Source organism: Canis lupus, chromosome 13 (assembly GCF_048164855.1).
Source record: "Canis lupus baileyi chromosome 13, mCanLup2.hap1, whole genome shotgun sequence".
In the NCBI taxonomy this organism is placed as follows: domain Eukaryota; kingdom Metazoa; phylum Chordata; class Mammalia; order Carnivora; family Canidae; genus Canis; species Canis lupus.
This window is the reverse complement of record NC_132850.1, coordinates 65,326,854-65,346,096: the sequence shown is the minus strand read 5'-3', so window position 1 is coordinate 65,346,096 and position 19,243 is coordinate 65,326,854.

The window sequence follows — 19,243 nt, the reverse complement described above, 5'->3', positions numbered from 1 at the left end:
TGGGGGGCACGTTAGCCCTGGGGGTCAGGCTCCAGGTCAGGCCCCGCTCGCGAGCGCCGCGTGTCCGGCCCCGCAGGCCGTCGCCTCCCCTGGCTTCCCCAGCCCAGCAGGGGCCTCCACGGGCCTCGGAGGCCGGGAAGGTAAGGGCGGCCTCTGGGAGGGGAGCGGGGGTTTCCGCAAGCGGGTCTGAGCGTGAGCATCCTCGGCTGGTCCCGCCCGGGGGGCCGGAGCCTTCGGGGTCACCGCTCGGCCTTTGCAGGAGGGAGAAGGAGGCGACTAGCGCGCCCGCCGTGCTGGCCCGTCAGTGGACGCCTGGGCGGGAGAGCCGCTGAGGACGATACGCAAAGGCTGTTCACAGCGGAGGGAAGGGAACACGAGGAGGTGGCAAAGCTTTGAGCGATAAATCTCCAAAGATGGGGCAGATCCGGCCTTGGGGACGCAGGGCACGGCAGGGGGGCCCCGGGGCAGCTCTCCCTTCCCGGTCGCTGCAGGCGAACACGCGGGATCCGTTAGGTAAAGAACCCCGACGTGGGCACCGCTGGTGACGGAGCCGCACGTGAGCCCACGGAATCGGACTCCAGTCTCTGAAGCTCCTTCCAGCGGTTACGGGGCCTGCTCATTTGCTGAAAGAGTAAACAGAGTCCCGGGGGCTGAGAGGGCACCCGGGGTCCCTAACAGCAGCTTGAGTCCCGGAAAAGTCACGTCCAGGGTTAGGGGACGGGAGCCCCGTTGGTCCTTTGCATTTGGGGGAAGGTGAGGCAAAGCTGCAGTGTGCACATTGCTCGCCGAGTCCTGCGCTTCCAGGGAGTGACCTCTGGGAGCAGAGCGGCCGTTCTCGGGGTTTCCACGCTCAACGGCTTTTCAACTGCCCCCCAATAGCGGCCTTTGCAGCCAGATTTCAACCACATGTCACTTCATCGTCACACCTGGTTATTGCCACACGCAGGACACAGCGTGACCTCTCAGACTGGACCTTATTTTCGCACCTTTTGCTCCACAAAATCCAATTCACATTTCAAGGGTGAAGACTCCACAGCCTTCCCAAAAAGTTCTTAAAAACGTGTTAGGAGCAGCGCATCTCCTGCCGGGACGATGCCCAGAGCGCGCAGAGGAACCGCGCATCCCCCCGCCGCGGCCCCTAAGCGCCCCAAGGCTCCCAGGCCTCCCGGTCGTACAAAGAGGAGCCAGAGCCTGTGACCGAGCCCGGGGACAGCAGCTCGGGTGGGACCCCCTGCAGGCTGCTGGCCACGCTCGGGCAGCCGGGGGCTCCAGGCCGGCACCTGTCGCTGCAGGACGGGGCCTGGCGACAGGGTTGAGGCCCCGGGTTGGCGCGGCTGTGACTTCCGTGCACACGGAGCTGACCCCTGCCCCCCTGTGCCGTCCTCCCCACAGGCAGCATCGCCGCCGTCACGGTGACAGTCATCGCTGTGCTGCTGCTGGTGCTCGGAGCTGCCGCCTACCTCAGGATCAGGTGAGACGGGCTCGCTGCCCTGGGGAGCAGAGGGTGCCACCTGTCGGGCTCCAGCGGGGGGCAGGTCCACTGATGGGGGAGAGCTGGGGGGTTGCTGAGGGTGCTGGGGGTGCTGGTGGGGGAGCTGGGGGTGCTGGGGGGTGGGTGCAGGTGCTCGGAGCTGTGGCCTATCTCAGGATCAGGTGAGATGGGCTCACTGTCCCTGGGGAGCAGAGGGTGTCACCTGTGGGGCTCCGGCAGAGGGCAGGTCCGCTGATGGGGGGGCACTGGGGGGTGTTGGGGGTATGGGGAGCTGGACAGGGGAGTGGGCAGGGAAGCTAACAGGGTGCTGGGGGAGCTGGGGGGGTGCTGAGGGTGCTGGGGGTGCTGGCAGGGTGCTGGCGGGGTGGGAGAGCTGGTGGGGGCGGGTGCAGGTGCTCCGACCTGCGGCCTATCTCAGGATCAGGTGAGACGGGCTCACTATCCCTGGGAAGGAGAGGGTGTCACCTGTTGGGCTCCAGAGGAGGGCCGGTCTGCTGACGAGGGGGACCTGGGGGCCGCTGGGGGAGCTGGCGGCGTGCTGGACGGGCCCGCAGCTCGGTGGCAGAACCCGAGGAGCAGGCACCAGGAGCCGACGCGGTCTGCAGGCGGGTGTGGGGACGGGGACTGGGGTGGAGCCTGCAGCCAGGACCCCGACCTCGGCCCTTGCCCTGCCTCCCGTCCTGGTGTAGACGAGGCCGCAGGTGTCCGGAAGCCCAGCTCCTCGGCCCGTGACGCAGGGTGGGTGCAGGCTCTGCAAACGCCTGGGTGGGCATGGGCATGGGCTCTGCAAACACCGGGGTTGCCGTGGGCGCCGGCGCCCGCTCCCTAAGGAGCTATCGGCGGATTCGGAAGCACAGCGTTGAAAATACAGGGAAGGTGCAGCGACGTCAGGCCCCGCTCAACCCCATCAGGGTTGAGCGTCTGCCTTTGGTTCGGGTCCGACTTCGGGTCCGGGTTCGCGTCCACGTAGGTCTCCGTGCGCAGTGCAGGATGGTGCCCTCCGCGCCCTGCCCCCGCCCCTGCCCGTGCCCCCTCCCCTCCGTGTGTCTGCCAAGTAGGTAAATCTTTAAAAAGGAGAAAGTGCGGCGTGTCTGTAAAGTTAGATTCCCTGTCCCGGCGCCGAGTCCTTAGAGTCTCTATCTTAAAGCGCCTCATCTTTTCTGAAGGGAAGGCGACGAGGGGCGGGAGCTGCGCCTGAGCCCGCCTTCACCCAGTAGCAGTGGCCGCGGTCGGGGCCCCGCAGTGCGTTGTCCTCGCTCCCGGGATCCCGGAGGCCCCAGGCCGGTGACCCCCCGGGTCCCTGCAGCGCAGCGGGGCCCATGGCAGGTGGCTGTCAGGTCGGGGCGCTGGCCTCCCCCGCCACTGCCTCGCCATCCGGAGCAGCTCCGGGCCGTCACCCGCCCCTCGGGAGCCCAGGGCCGCCCTGTGCTGGGGAGTGTGTCCTCCGAGCTCCTCAACTGCAGATCGATTCAGTGAGTGGTTAGAATGAATTAGTCATGGTTTCTCTCCCCCATAGGGTCCTCCTTCTTAAATGTAGGGATAAGTTTAAGGTCGTTGCTTATCTTCGGGACGACGCATTTAAGGACGGATAAAGGGATCCCGCCCCTCGTTAGAAACCCCCTTAATTATTTTGGCAAATTGACGACGTAAGGCAGTGACGAGCCCTCACGGACCTTAAACCCTTCCAAGCGTCACGTGTCACGTTCTGGGAAAGCCCCACTTATCATCCATCAAAGATACGCGGGGCTCAATCGGGAAGCGGGCACCTGCACAGAGGCCCCCGGGGTTGGGGTTCCCCCGGCTGGCAGGCTCTTCCGTTCCTGTCACCCAGATGTCTGCCAACGGTAACGCGGCAAGAGGCCTGCCTCCTGTGGTCCTTCAGGCCCCCTGGCTGGGGCAGCGAGTGTCGGGACGCCCGGCCCAGGAGGGGCCCGTGGGCTGTCAGCCCGGCAGCCAGCGTCCCTGCAGACGCCAAACAAGAGTCTGCAGCCAAGGGCCTGTTGTGAGCTCGGCGGACCGGCTCGGTGGCTCCACCCTCTGCCAAGCCCCGATTGCCTCGGGAGGCTCAGCAACCTCCACCGTGTCCTTGCATCTCCTGTCCTTCGGGGACCCCCCAGGGGCCACCTCCTCCTGTGATCCAAGCGGCTTCTGGAAGCGACTTGTGGAACGAGCTGCCCGAGCCCCCGCGTGGAGGGAGGGGCGCGCTCTGCAGGCAGGTTACACCGACCCCGCTCCTCGCTGGCTAAGTGGCCTTGGGCCGGTCGCAACCTCCCTCACCCTCAGTGTCTTCGCCTGTAAAAACACGGTGGCTCACACCTCTCTTTGAAGAAAAAGGTCGATGTGAAGATGGACTGGGGTCGCGCACATGGAGCAGCCGTCGGTTGAGGGCATGCACCCTGGGGCAGACCTCCGGAGCTGGCCCTCGTCACTTGTACCGTTCGTTCCATCAGTCAACCACACGTAGCTGCTACGTCAGCACGCGGCACCGATGCCTCGGCGACCGTCCCGAGGGTGGAGTCCTCCAGGTGAGCGCTCAGCTCTGGTGCACGGTGAGGACGGTGCAGGGCTAGGTGCTGCCATTGCAATTGTTGCTAAACCGGTGCTTACGACCTCAGCGCTCAGTAGACGTCCCGTCCAGGACGTCCCCCCGTCCAGGGGGCATCAGGGCTCCGGGGGGAGCAGGGGGCAGGAGATGACACAGCAGCTCAGCCTCCTCGCTGCACCCACGTGCACGCTCCATCCTCCGTCTTTTTGGCTTGATTCTCTAGCTCAATGGTTCTGAATCGTCCAGGTGCCTAAGAGCCACTGGGGGAGCTTCCTTCCGTGTGATGATCCGGCGATGCTAGCAGCCCCTCTTGATCGTTGGCCTAAACCCCGTTGAGCCACGTCTAACCTTATTTTGACAGAAATCCCAAAAAGGGGAGGATGTTTGGAAGTGATACTACAGAAGGTCTTCATGAAGGAAGCAGGTCTCACAAAGACATTGAAAACGAAAATGAAATTTAGGGCAGCCCCGGTGGCTCAGTGGTTAGCGCCGCCTTCGGCCCAGGGCATGATCCTAGAGTCCTGGGATTGAATCCCACGTCGGGCTCCCTGCATGGAGCCTGCTTCTCCCTCTGCCTGTGTCTCTGCCTCTCTCTCTCTCTCTGTCTCTCATGAATAAATAAATAAAATATTTTTTTTAAAAAAAGAAAAAAAGTGAAATTTAGTTTAGCATCCGATGCTTTCCCTGCAGGATGTGCCCACGGCTTTTCCGAGCCGAGTTGGGCGCGCTCTCTGCTAAACAACGGGCCAACAGCCTTGACGGAAGTTGGGCGGCTCGTCCGTCGTCAAGCTCGGCTTAGCACATATGCTCAGCGATCAAGTTTATCCGCTCACGGGCCAGTGCCCGTCTCCGAAAACACGTGTTAGGAGCAAATACCAGCCTGTAAAAATGTCTGTGATCGAAAAGGTCCGTATGCATGTCTGAACTCACATAGCCCGTTCGCGACTTTTCCTTCGAGTGTCTAGTGCGTTCCTCATGACCGTTGTCCCTGTGCCCGTGTCTGTCATCCTGGGTCTTTGGAAGAAATGAATTTCAAGACATTCCCCCCCAAATCCGAAACAGCAGCACAGTCTCCGGGTCTGGTCCCCGTAGTCCCCCCGTAGGTGCGGTGTGGGGGCTCGCGGGTGAGGCCCGCGCTGCCTGTGAGAACCATCTGAGTGACCCCGGCCTGCCCCGACCCCCGGCGCTCCAGGTACGTCCAGGTACCCTCCGGGCAGGTTCCCCCGCTGTTTCGCGTCTTGGTGGCTTTGAACGTGCTGGTTGGTCCACCTGCTTTTTACCTGGCTCATTGCAGAGCACCTCCGCGGGGAGCAGAACTGCACGCACCCCTTACCCCCCAGCTCCTGCCCTGGGTTCACTGCCTCCTTTGCCAGCCCCCCCGCTGGAAGGATAGGAGGCCCCTGGCCGTGCCCCGTATATGATCCAGACGTGGCTGCTGGCAGAGTGCATGAGGCTGGGTGGCAAAGGCTGGGCTTTGGCCGCAGGGTTCATTTATTCCCAATATGAGGAAGCGGGCGTTAAGGCGGGGAAAGCTGCGGGAACCTATTAAACCCGCACATGCTCATTAGTTGCCTTGTGGCTGCAGCTTAGACACAAGCAGGCGTTTCCACACGCAGGCGTCTTCCGGAAGGAGCGTCCGCAGCCTGATGCTGGCAGGAGATTCTAAGACACGGAATAAATCTTCATCTGCTCCTCCAAAGCAAAGGTGATCATTTAAAGATAAATCCGGAAGGAACTGCTCTTTAAAAGAAACCCGGACCGTGGAAAGCACACCTTGGAAACGAACGTCTGCCGCGTTTGCATCGCTGCACCTGGCAGAAAGCCGGAGCTCACCGGCCTCCTAAACCACGACACTCCGCCAGCCGCTGACTTACTGGGTGACGTGGGTGAGCAAGCCGCCCACCGGCCACAGCCGCCTTGGGCTCGAGACCGTCGGGGCCAGACGCGCCCGACCAGACGCGGGGTCCGCCTCGGGGCCGCAGGGTGGAAGGCCGTGCAAGTCCCTTGTACCGTCTCCGCGATTCTTCTGTGAATCTGAACTCGTTGCAATAGTCAATTTATTCTGAAACGGCGACAGTTCGGTGGCGACCTCACCGACACGTTGGGTCGGATGCGTGCGGCCTGCTGAAGTCCCAGGATAGGGCCTACGAGACCGTGAGGTTTTAGGGAGTGTGTAAAGGAGAGAGAGAGAGAGAGAGAGAGAGAGCGAGAGAGCCAGCCCCCACCCGAAACAGGGCGACAGTGCAGCCGTGGCCGGCGGACGGCGGAGGCCAAGGCCTAGTCACCAGGGACCAAGGAGCCGTAAGCCGGGCTGCCTTCCCCGCACTAGGCCGTGTCTCTCGTGTCCTCCCCCTCCTTCCTAGCGCAGCAGGCGCCAACCGTTGAAGGGCACGACTCCCTGGATGGGACAGGAGGGAAGCCCGGGAGGTGTCACCAGAAGCTGGAGCTTAGATGAGGCCCGGGCGTGACCCTTACAAGGACAAGCCGTTTTCCGACCCGAGCGAAGCAAAACCCTGCATCCGCTTTCAGAGACCGCTGCGCCCCCTCAGGTATTGATGCTACAGTCGGTCTCAAAATAGGGACCGTTTTGCAGTTGTGGGGAAGCCCCGACCACGGATGTCACCCCCGCTTGTGCCTCTTGTCACAAGGCATCAGCATCTCGGGAGGAGGTAAGTCGGAGGGGCCGCTCCCGTTAGAGCCACACCATCCAGAAGGAAGCCGGGAGGCCGGGGCTTAACGTCAGTCACTCCCTGCGTCGGCCCCGCGGGCCCTGCTTTTAGCTCTCGAACCGTCGGCAGGGCCCAACTGCGCCGACGCCCGAGGCCTGGCTCAGGGACTGTGCCCGCGCTGCTGCGTAAAGCCTCCCACTGCCTGAGAGAAACGTGGCCCCGACCTCCTTCGTCTTCCCGTAGTCCAGGTCGGGGTGGTGGCGGCTCTGCCCTCGTGCCCTTTAATACTGTTTTCACTTTGGGGCGGTTCTGTGCCCCGCTGGCTGCCCCCGCCGACTGCGCACTACGGCGGGCGTGCACCTGCTGTAGGCGCTCAGCACCAGAGAGCTGCCAAGCAGCCGCTGCGCCGAGGGCAACGCGTTAGGCGTTCAGGCAAGTCAAAGAAAAGTAGGAGTGGTCGGTCTCAAGAGGTGGACCACCTGGGGGAGCTGGGGAGGTGCGGGGGGCTCAGCGGGTGAGCACCTGCCCTCGGCCCAGGGCATGACCCTGGGTCCGGGGATCAAGTCCCCATTGGGCTCCCTACAGGGAGCCTGCCTCTCCCTCCTGTGTCTCTGCATCTCTCTCTGAGTCTCAGGAATAAATAAAACCTTTAAATAGATAGATAGATGATAGATAGATGATAGATGATTGATAGATGATAGATGTGTGATTGATAGATGATTGATTGATAGGTTGATTGATAGATGATAGATAGATGATAGATAGATGATAGATAGATAAAAAACTGTGCCTGATTTAAGAAGCTTTGACCTAGCGGTAGTCCGAGAGCCACTAGTGACTGTGCTCCTCTCTCACACACACACACACACACACACGCACGTGCTGGCGTCCCGTCTCTGCAGCGCCCGGGCCTGGCTTGCCCCCCAGCACACCCGGTTCTCCTTGCTTAGGCTCGTTGATGCATGGAAACAAGCCGTACGGCCTCAGCGCATCCCCAGAGCGGGCTCATCTGGGTCTCCTGCTTCACTCTCTCCACTTACTTCTATTTTGCTCGACTCCCTGTTCACTCAAACAAGGAGGCAAAGAAAAATGAAAGTGAAGATCCATCCTTGGCTTTTATTCTTCTAGTACTCGTGTCGTTGAAGGTCTCTCATAATTCAGCAGATTCCATACAGCTCTGGTCAAACAGTTTCGCCTGAAATGACGATAAGCAGTAAAACCTGATGACCAGGAGATCTTCCATCCCCCGACCCCACTATAATGCTCTTTTAAAAATTCAAATAATAGTAATAACAGAGACTGGCTTTACCCCTGTGCGCGGAGCGTGGTTTCCGGAGTTCCTGGCGGGGGGGAGGCGGGCTTGTCCCTCGGCGCCGTTTGCACTGTTGGCACATTTGCCGTGTGCTTGTCTAAGTTTCATCATAATAAGACTTAAGAAGCGGCACTGGCCAGCGTTTGCTGTGCACTCACCAGCGTTTGCTGTGCACTCAGGCCGGGCCAGGGCCGTTATACGCCTCACCCCCGAGCTCCTCCCGCCAGCCCTATGCATCTCAGGTTCACAGAGGAAGAATCGGGGGTTGGAAGCGTGTTTGGGGCAGGGGGAGGGTACGTCTACTGGCCCACCTGACGCCTATGGAAGTAAGATGCCGGGAGAGCTAGGAAGTGGCGAGAGCCTGCGCGGCCTGCAGCCGGGGCTTGGGCTGGCTCGCTGCGAGCCCCCGCCTGGGCCAGGAGGTGCTGGCTGGAGTCACGACGGCTGCGCGCCTCTGGGGGGGGCTCCCCTCTGTGGGCAGGTGCGCTTTCGAGGATGGGTCTTCTCTCCAATCACCGTCTCTTCGGCAGACGTTTGTTGAGGACTACGTGCTGGGTGTTCTTGGGTGCCTTGGGGACAGCGCCAAGGACAAACAGCAGGCAAGTCACCCGGGCGCACGGTTCAGTCAGGAGGGGACATAACAAAATGAACAAATTATATGGTGTGTTGGAAGGTGATAACTACTCTGAGGAAACTAGGCCAGGAATGGGGCGGCCGGAGCTGCAGATTAGAGCTCTCAGGAAAGGCCTCACGGAGAAGGTGGCGTTTGTACAGGCTTGACGGAGACGAAGGAAGGCAGTCTGGAGGACGGCTGTCCCCAGCTGAGGGAGCAGCACGTGCAAAGGCCCTGCGGTGGCCAGGGTGAGCCAGATGTGATGGCCAGGAGGAAGGGGGCGTGCCTGGAGCAGTGGGAGCGAGAAGGACTGCAGCAGCTGAGGTGCTCAGAAGAGCACGGGCCAGACCCTAGAGGGCCTTGCAAACCCATGTCATGATGTTGGCAGGGACTCTGAGATAAGGAGCCACTCCATGGATTTGATTTGATTTGATTTATTTTTTATTTATTTAATTTATTTAATTTTTTTTATTCTACATTTTATTTTACTTTATTTTATTTTACTTTATTATTTTATTTTATTTATTTTTTATTTTATTATTTTGTATTTATTTATTTTATTTATTTTATTTTATTCTTTATTTTATTTTATTTTATATTTTATTTTATTTTATTTATTTTATTTTATATTTTATTTATTTTATTTTATTTATTTTATATTTTATTTTATTTTATTTATTTTATTTTATATTTTATTTTATTTATTTTATATTTTATTTTATTTTATTTATTTTATTTTATATTTTATTTATTTTATTTTATTTATTTTATATTTTATTTTATTTATTTTATTTATTTTATTTTATGTTTTATTTATTTTATTTTATTTATTTTATATTTTATTTTATTTATTTTATTTATTTTATTTTATGTTTTATTTATTTTATTTTATTTATTTTATATTTTATTTTATTTATTTTATTTATTTTATTTTATATTTTATTTATTTTATTCTTTATTTTATTTTATTTTATTTATTTTATTACTTTATTTTATTTTATTTATTTATTGTATTGTATTGTATTGCATATTTTATTTCATTTTATTATTTGTAAACTCAGCTAATCAACCTACAATGTATTAATAGTTTCAGAGGTAGAGGTCAGTGATTCATCAGTCTTTATAACACCCAGGGCTCATGACGTCACGGGCCCTCCTTCATGCCCAGCACCCAGTTACCCCATCCACCTACCCCTCCCCTCCAGCCACCCTCAGTTTGTCTCCTGTGGTTAAGAGTCTCTCTCTCTCTTTTTTAAAGATGCTACTTATTTGAGCGCGAGAGAGTGAGACGAGAGAGCACAGGCTGGGGGAGAGGCAGACGGAGAGAAGCAGCCTCCCCACCGAGCAGGGAGCCCGAAGCGGGGCTTGATCCCAGGCCTGAGCTGAGGCAGGTGCTTAACCAGCTGAGCCACCCAGGCGCCCCTGATTAACAGGCTCTTAGGGTTCGTCTCCTTCTCCGATTTCATCTTGTTTTATTTTTTCCTCTCTTTTCCTTTCATCCCGTTTTGTTTCTTAAATTCCACATATGAGCGAGATCGTATAATTGTCTTTCTCTGATTGACTTATTTCACTCAGCGTAATACCCCGAGTTCCACCCACGTCGTTGCAAATGGCAAGGTTTCATTTTTCTGGTGCTGAGTTCCATCCCATTGTACGTCCAGACCACGTCTTCTTCATCCCCCGGTCTGAGGGCACCGCGGCCCGTCCCACGGTGTGGCTCTTCTGGACGCTGCTGCCGTGAGCATCAGGGTGCAGGTGGCCCGGTCTTTCAGGGCGTCTGTATCCTTGGGGTAAATGCCCAGCGGTGCAACGGCGGTCGTAGGGCAGCGCTATCCGTAACTTCCTGGGGACCCTCGGCGCTGTTCTCCGGGGGGGCTGCACCGCTGCCAGAGGGTCTCCTTCTCTGCACCCTCGCCAGCATCTTCCATTTCCTGACTTAATTTTCGCCATTCCGACAGGTGTGAGGTGGGATCTCGCTGTGGTTTTAATTTGTATTTTTCTGATGCCAAGTGATATGGAACCTTTTTTCATAGAGTGTCTGTAGGTCTTCTCTGGAGAAATGTCTGTTCATGTCTTCTGCCCATTTCTGGACTGGATTACTTGTTTTTTGGGTGTTGAGCTTGATAAGTTCTTTATAGACCTTGGATGCTATAAAGGTCCGATAGTTCATTTTGCCTTTGTTTCCCTTGCCCTTGGAGACGTGTCTGGCCGGCAGCTGCTGCGGCCGAGGTCAGAGAGGTTGTTGCCTGTGTTCTCCTCTAGGATTTTGGTGGATTCCTGTCTCACATTTAGGTCTTTCATCCATTTTGGGTCTATTTTCACTCCTTGGTTTTAAACAGAAGAGGGAAAACCATCCGACCTCAGTGTCTTATAGAAATAATACTAATTGTGAGACAAGTTCCCAGAATGACCCATCACAGCCTGTGAAACCCATATTGGCCTTGAAATAAGGATGCTAATCAGACTCTGGGAAGCTCGGGGCACGGGCTCTAGGCCCAGAAGGTGAGACGCTGACTCGCCGCTCGGTGGGTGACGTCGTGCACATCAACAACAGGTCTGAGAGGGACATTCCGGGTCAGAGAAGGTAGCGATACCCGCCCCATGGCCTTATTTTGAGGGTCAAGTGAACATGGGACACAGACACATCGTGTAGACCGTACAACACGATCCGGAGGGTGGAGGGCAGGAGGGCTGGTGAGAGGCAGGGGGTGTGGTGGTGTCACCGTTACTCCTGCGGAAATGAAGTCCAGGGCTGAAGTCAAGGGCCAGGAATGTAACCTTCCCTCTGCCATTACTTCTTACGGAGCAGCCGTGGGAATGGTCTTCCGCTGCTCCAGCAGGGGAGGTCTGGGGGTGGGGGAGACAAGGACCCCCGGATCTGGGTGCGGGGTGCTCCCGGGTCAGCAGTGTTCACTGCCTGGGGTGTGCAGACCGAGGCCTCCAACGCTGGCGGGTGCAAGAGTTGTGCCCCCCCCCGTGGGCTCTGGAAGACCCCCCTCACCCGTCATCCAGGCTGACTGCAGCTCTCCCCACCCCGCCATGCAGACCCCGGACCACCCCCCCTCTGTCTGGGTGCCGGGCTGACCCTGACCGCAGTTCTCCACCCCCCTCAGGCACTCCTCGTATGGACGGCTCTTGGACGACCAGGACTACGGCTCCTGGGGGAACTACAACAACCCCCTGTACGACGACTCCTAAGAGGGACGTGCCGGGCGGAGGGGCTGCGCTGTTGCTAGGGCTTTCCCCCCGCGACACGTGCAGCCCCGCTTGTCCTGTGCCCCCCACCTGCTGCTGCCACCCCCCCCCCCCACAACATCATCGCTCGCTGCGGGTGGAGGCTTTTGTGCTACAGCTTGGCCCACCTGAGGCCCATGGAGCCTCCTACCTGACACCTGCTGCTTGCGCCTACGGAGCCTCCTGACACCTGCCGCCGGGGCCCACGGAGCCTCCTACTTGGCACCTGCTGCCTGGGGCCCATGGAGCCTCCTGACACCTGTCGCCGGGGCCCACGGAGCCTCCTACCTGGCACCTGCTGCCTGGCCCCATGGAGCCTCCAACCTGACACCTGCCGCCTGGGGCCCATGGAGCCTCCTACCTGACACCTGGATGCGCTGTGAGGCCCCAAGGCCGGCACCACCCGCTGAAGGGGTGCTTCCTGTTTGCGGCAGTTCTTGGACTTCTTATTTGGGAAATGGCATTAAATGTTAACAGGGTTAAGGCTGCGAACCCTGGAGGCTGTCGCCCCACAGGCGAGGAGGTGGGGGCGCACCCGGGGTGGGGGGGTGGCCAGGTGTCCCCGAGCTGCGGGGCTGTTACCCCGGGGCCGCCCTCTGGGGTGTGGGGAGGAGGAGGGGGAGGCCTGGGGTGAGTGGGTGGAGACGAGGCCGGGGAGGGGGGGTGAGGGGGCGGGGGGATGGGAGGCAGGGGGGATGGGCACGTGAGCATGGGGGGAGGGGGGAGGGCGGGGGGGGGGAGAGGCCAGGGGAGGTGCGGGAGTGAGCGTGGGGGGGCGTTAGGCTCGGGAGGGGGGTGGGGAGCAAGGGTCAGCACGGCAGTGAGCGTGCTGGGGCCGGGGGTCAGCGCGGGGGCGGGTGCACCTGCACCTGCACCTGCACCTGCACCTGCACTAGCGCAGCCGGGAGGACGGGAGACAGGAGGCGGCCGGGAGCCCGGAGCCCCTGCTCCGGGGAACCCGGTCCACACCCGCCCCTCCCGCGGGGGCCCCAAGGCCTTTGGTGCAGCTGTGTCCACCTCCCCCCGCGACCCGGGCTACAGGCTGGAAAACCCCGCATCTAGAATTTGGAAAAAGAAGGAAGTTTGCAGAAAGCCCTGCACTGTGGTGTCTGCAAGGGGCTGACGGTTCTGCCCCCCCACCCCCACAGGGCCCTGCCGCCGCACCCCAAAGGACCCCCACCCCGAGGCCCCCACCCCAAGGCCCCCCCAGGACCCCGGTCCCCAGCCCCGCACCTCGGCTGCTACCGTGGTGGAGGCCCCGGAGGTGCGCAGCCCCATGCTCGGGTCCCCAGCATGACAGCCCCGAGGTGACAGGGTCAGGTCACTGCCCCCTGACACCTGCCGCTGGAAGGCGGCCTTGGCCGGTGCAGGAGGGAACCTCCAGGGGAGACCCGCGGGGCCCCCATCCCCAGGGGGAGCTTGTCCCACAGGGCCCCTCGGGGCCCCAGAGACCTCGAAACTGGACCCACCTGCATTTCTGGGGGTGCACCTGCGGCCCCGGCATTCCCGGAAGCTCCACTGCCCAGCCTGCCCTCAGGGGGGCCCGGCTCCGCCCCTGGGACAACCTCGGTGGCCAGGCCCTCGGGGGTGCCAGGGCCCTGCTGGGCCCACAGCCTGCCACCCTGCCCCACCCCATCCCACCCCACCCCGCCCCACCCCGCTCTGCGAACCAAGCGCTCCTGGACTCATGTAGCAGAGACAGAGCGACCCGGGGGGCCCGGGGGTCCTCCAGCAGAACTGGAGCAGGACGCGGAGGCCGCCAGCGACTCCCCTTCTGATTATTACCAAACAGAACAAAAGGACATTCTCAGAAAACTGCCCAGGGATGACCAGGGGCGCCCCCTCCAGCCACGCTGCGCCCACCCCCTTCGGGAAGCCTGCGGACTTTCAGTTTCGCAAAGGACAATTCAATCAAAACAGGACATTCCCCCCTTTTTTGTCTCTCCCTTGGCCACTAGTATCTTGAGAAAACGTCCACGAAACACCCTTGAAGCAGTGCTCTCGTGGGTGCTGCTGCGGCCACACAGAGGGTCCCCGGGGTCCCAACCGCAGGCTCCGTGAGCGTCTCCTCCCCGACGTCCACCGTGGTGCAAGAGCACGTGGTGGGGCTTTGCCCCCATGAACCTCCAGACCCTCACGGCAAAGACAGGGAGCTGGACCGAGAGCAAGTAGATCCCGCGGGCGCGGGGACGGCTTCCCGTGGAAATAGCAGCCCTGGTCGCGTCGGGTCAAAACACCCACCGGGGAACCGTATGTTGCCAAGTACTTTTTCTCGGAGTTGGCCAAAGGATTTGAACAACTGTATTCAATACCTGTTGCTCGAAACACACGCACACGCACACGCACACGCACGCACATCTCTGAAATACAACCGGTGTCCTGTAGGGGAGGGCGTGTGTTCGGGTCGCCCGAGGGCCGCGATGAGCCTGTCCCCCAGGGTGGGGACTCTCTGCCGGGGCCGGCGCAGGCCGAGGCGAGCAGCCTGTCCTAGGCCAGACGCAGCGAGGGACACTGGGGTCCGGCTCTGCCTTCCCTTCTCTTGGCCCCGTGGAGTGTCCTGCCCTCCCTGGGCGCCCGGCCCCACTTCTCCAACACAGGGGCGGGGGGGATGCTTGCCGTTGCCCATTGGCCTCACCCCAGGCGACCGCACGGTGTGTTGGGAGGATTCCCGGAGCCGTGTCTGCTGTGTTTTCAGTTTCTGCAGAAAACTCTTCATAGCTCTTCTGAGTATCACGCAGACGTGTGCGGGGTCTCAGGTTCGGCTTCCTGTTCGTTGTTCTGCCCGCGTGGGGTTGGGACGTCAGCTATTGAAGGACAGCTGGGTCGTGGCCACCTCAGGCCATCGTCACGGCTCGGAGCTGACCCCGCAGCCCGCTGACCCGCCTGCGACCGGGAGAACGGTCTCTCTCTGCACAGGAAACGGTGTCCCAGGACGCGGCCCCACGGAGAACTGAGTCGGGGCCCGGGAGGCTCGGGCCACACGGATGCCTGAGCGCTGACGCCGCAGACCCCGGCCTGGGCCATCCCGGAGCCTCCTGAGTCCTCTGGGGGAGTTGATGGGTTTGACGCCACCGGTTGGCCCTTCCGCCCGCTCGCAAGGGCGCACGGTTCAGTCCCTCGCATATGGGAAATGGGTTTAGCAGCTGGGCCTTGTTGATTTGCACGTTGATTCACCCTCCTTGCCTTGAACCTCTTTTCTGGCAAATGAATGTACCGTTTCTACTTGGATTGCAAAGCGCTAGTTGGTACCAGTAGTAGTAGCAGCGCTGCCCAAGAGGCCGACGCCACGCTGCTTTCTTGGGGTGGGTCAGCCAACGCCAGGTAAAGATGGGAAGATGTGCAACCTCTTTGATATGTTTGATGTCATCGTATCTACATTGGTTGTAAGACGTATCGCATAATAATTATAATTATATCAATTAAAGTCGTTAAAAGCTTGCCTCTGATGGTGGTGATTCACTTTTTGATATGTTTTGTCATTCAAGCCATTCAGCTGATGGGCTCATATTAAGCAGGCTTGATTTGTTTTTGTTTTTGTTTTTTTTTAGTTTTTTTAATAAAGATTTTATTTATTTATTTATTTATTTATTTATTTATTTGATGCAGATAGAGAGAGAGAGAGAGAGAGAGAGGCAGAGACCCAGGCAGAGGGAGAAGCAGGCTCCATGCAGGGAGCCCGACGCGGGACTCGATCCCGGGACCCCAGGATCACGCCCTGAGCCAAAGGTGGTGCTAAACCGCTGAGCCACCCGGGCTGCCCTTGATTTGCTCTTAAAGCAAATTAACCCCACATCAATAAATGATATTTTCTGCACCGCTGCAAGGGATCTGTGATCTCGAAACAGAATTGAAGGGGGTCAGAAGTGAAGAAACTTCCCGAGCAGTGATCTTGCTCTCCACAGTACACCATGCCTTGCAGAAAATGTAAAAATAGACATTTTGATTCAATAACTCGGCAGCGGCACAGAATCAGGTCCTGTTAAGGCGTATTGGCTTTCGCGGTGTGTTTGCAGGTACTGGGCTCGCCTCATGCTCCCCCAAAAGAATTCAGTTCATCGCACCCGTCCCGGTAAAACAGCGAAGCATTTTCAACCATCCGGAGTGTAACAGCGACCCTCAGGAGCTAAGCGAAGATCATTCGGATTCTGAAGGGACGAGCGACCGCGCGGCCACGCACCTGGCAGCATGGTTGAGGAGCCGGCGTGGTGGCCTGAAAACCGGGACGTCGAGGTGCCTGGTTTCCAGCGGCTCACACGGGGGACAGGGAAGAGCCACTGCAGAGGGAGAGGACCAGGCCCGGGGCTGCCGTGGGCACAGGAGCGGGGGCACCTGCAGTGTCCCGAGCCCGCCCGACCGCGGCGCCCGGAGGCGTGAACAGAGGGCGCCTAATAGGAATGCGCAGAGTTTGCCTATTGCAGATTATTGGGTTCAGATCCTTGTGTTTTCCTACATCGTAGCGTTTGCAAGTCGGATCTTAGTACGTCTCGGGCATTTAGTGACCTGTCTGCGACCTTTCACCCCCTAAAATTCAGCAGCACCAGCCCTGGCTGGCTCTATTGCGATTGTTTGTCGGGTGCCCGCGGGTGCCGAATGCTGCCGCCCCTGCCGCGGCCCCGGGGCCACCACAGCCTCTCCCAGTTACAGATGGAAACGGAGCGCCCGGTCCCGCCTGTGCCAGGCCTCCAGGTCGCACGTCGCACAGGGTGGCCCTGCCCGCGAGCACCTACGGTTGGCAGGTGGCACACGCGTGATCCGAACGGGCGTCACCGAAGCCCCGGGGTCCACTCAGGACACTGGCTTCTGCGCTAAGCCCGACCCGCTCTCAGCCTGGGGGCGTCCCTCCGCCGGCCAAGCCCCCCGGCAGCTGCTTGCGGTCAGCCCAGGGGTCTGGCGCGGCCCGAGCAGGGACAGTCAGCTCCCAGCTCCTGCGTCCCCGGGGCACCGCCACCGTCCTAACCCCTGCTGCCACTGGGCCTTGTGCTCCCGGGGAAGGGCCGCCTCGGCTGCCCCCACTGTGTTAGGGGAGCACGTGGGCCCCCATCCCCGGGGTCAGGGTCGGCCTCCCTCCCACCCCCGCCCCACTGTGTTAGGGGAGCACACAGGCCCCCCCATCCCCGGGGTCAGGGACCCCGTTTGCCCCACCTGTGCCCTCCGAGGAGACAGGTAAGAGTCCACTACAGCCTGGACGGGCATCCTGTCCTCCGAGTGTCTTCCCCTCTTGCCCTAAGGTCCTGTTATTTCAGGACCTTGTCTTCTGTGGCTCGGCCATGACAAGGGTCGCATCTTCTCACATGACCCGAGCAGGAGCCGGGTACCGTTCCCAGCAGGTCACATGGAGGAGCCTCCCCAGGAGCCACAGGTCGTTAACGCAGCCCCCACCCACCCCCCCGCGCAAGGAGGAGCCAGGCCGAAGGTGCAGGCACCTGTCGAGGGGGTGATGTCAGGTGCTGGGAGAGACAAAGGCGCCCCGATGCGAGGCCTGCGACGGGCATCCCTGGGGAGGGCGGGAACCACCTAGGGTGCTCCTGGAATATCAACTCTTGATGCAAAGCTAAGGGTGGCCCATGGACATGGGAGTCGCACGACTGCGTGCGAGCAGGAACAGAGGCAGGTGCGGGAGCCCCGGCAGGTGATGCTGCCGCCAAGCCAGCCCCAGCGGTGTGGCGGGCGGGGTGCTCCAGCGCTCCCCGGGAGCCTCAGCGCCCCCATCCCTGGTGCCTTGGTCTCGTTTCCGTCTTTCCGGCCTCACCCGAGACCCTGCTGGGCACAAGCTCCCGCCAAAGCCTGCAGGACAGGGACGCGGAAGACACAAGAGCTCGGGCTTCACCCTGACCCCGACCAGCCAAGGGGACCCCAGACAACCGGGGAAGGATGCTGAGCTGCAAATGAACGAGCACGGCCCCCTCCCTCCTCCAGGCTGGAACTTCCCCCAAAAGGAAAATAAGAGTGTTATCCTGTCCCTAAAGCGATGCAACGGTCCTTACACGGCTGAGGGTGCCCTCACCTGCCCCCCGGGACGCGGGACACACAACACCCTGTGCGTGGCCCCAGCTTGGGTCCATCCACTCCTGGGCCACATGCCATCTTCCCACCAACCACCTAGCTGGCCAGTTGTAGGGTTACCCGCGTGTCCTGGGTCACAAGGGGAGGGCGGAGGAGGGAAGGGAGCCGACCCATTGCAGGGCTGTCCCTGTGCACACGGATGTCTCGCGTTCCTTTGTCCTCAGCCAGCCTCTCTCCAGGACGTGGCTCTTTCCGGGGCAGGTGGCTCGGAGCTGCCGAGGTGTGAGTAGAGCTTGGGGACCGGGGAGGCACTACGGACCCGGGTGCGAAACACGGGTGAGCTCGAGAGGGATGCCCACAGGGCCGCAGGGGCCGAACGCCCCCCTTCCTATTGCACACCCCCCCCCCGGCCCGTCCCCATCCCTGCAGCCCACCGCATCCACCTGCACCACGGGACAGAAAGCAGAGAAGCCGCTCAAAACCCCGCACAGCACCCTGCCGGCGGCAGCCCCCCCGCCCTCGCGCCCCATCCGGCCGCTCACGCCCCCGCGCCCCATCTCCCTGGGGCTCCTGAGAGAAGGCTGCCTTCCTCAGGAAGCCGGGGCTTGAGAAGAGAGCCACTAGGGGGTGGGGGGGGAGAGCCGAGGTCTCCTCTCAGAGGTCCCTGTCGCCCACGGGCCTCCTCGTGCACTGCCCCCCCCGTCCCCCCAGGAAACGCCCGCCGCAGCCTCGCTGAGCCCTGGCACCGGAGCTGGAGCTGGAGCACCATGGACCGAAGCACCTGCAGCTCTGATTCAAGGGTCGGGGTGAGGGGGCCCTGGACGCGGGGGGCAGGGGTGGTGCCAGCCGGTCCGAGGGCTGCAACACCAGCCCCGCTGCGGCCCTGACAGCCGCTCCCCTGGCGCCGCCTGCACCCCCGAGGCCCCCAGCTGCTTCACGTGCAGGTCGGGGTCCCGGCAGCAGCTGCCTCACAGGCCCCCACGACCGTTGGACGAACCAGTTCCTGGGGGCACGCGTGCAACTCGCAGCTACGAGGCATAGGCTGCCTAACAGGATCGCCCTGCAAGATGACGCATCCCTCCAGATCTTCCGGGTGGGGAAACTGAGGCCTCGTCCCGCTTGCATCGCTGCAGGTGCTGCAGGCCGCCCCATCCATCCCCGGGAAACTAATCTCCGCCGAGGGGCGCTTGGTGGCCCAGTGGGCTGAGCGTGCAACTCCTGGTTCTGGTTATTTTCAGCCTTGCTAGCGTTTTTAAAATTCTGAATAAAACTAGTGCCCCGTTTTGCATTATGGGTTTAGGACACAGACATGGAGAAAAGCTTCCCCAACTTTGAAAACCCAAGGGATCTGAGAGCGGAAACCCTGCGAGGCAGC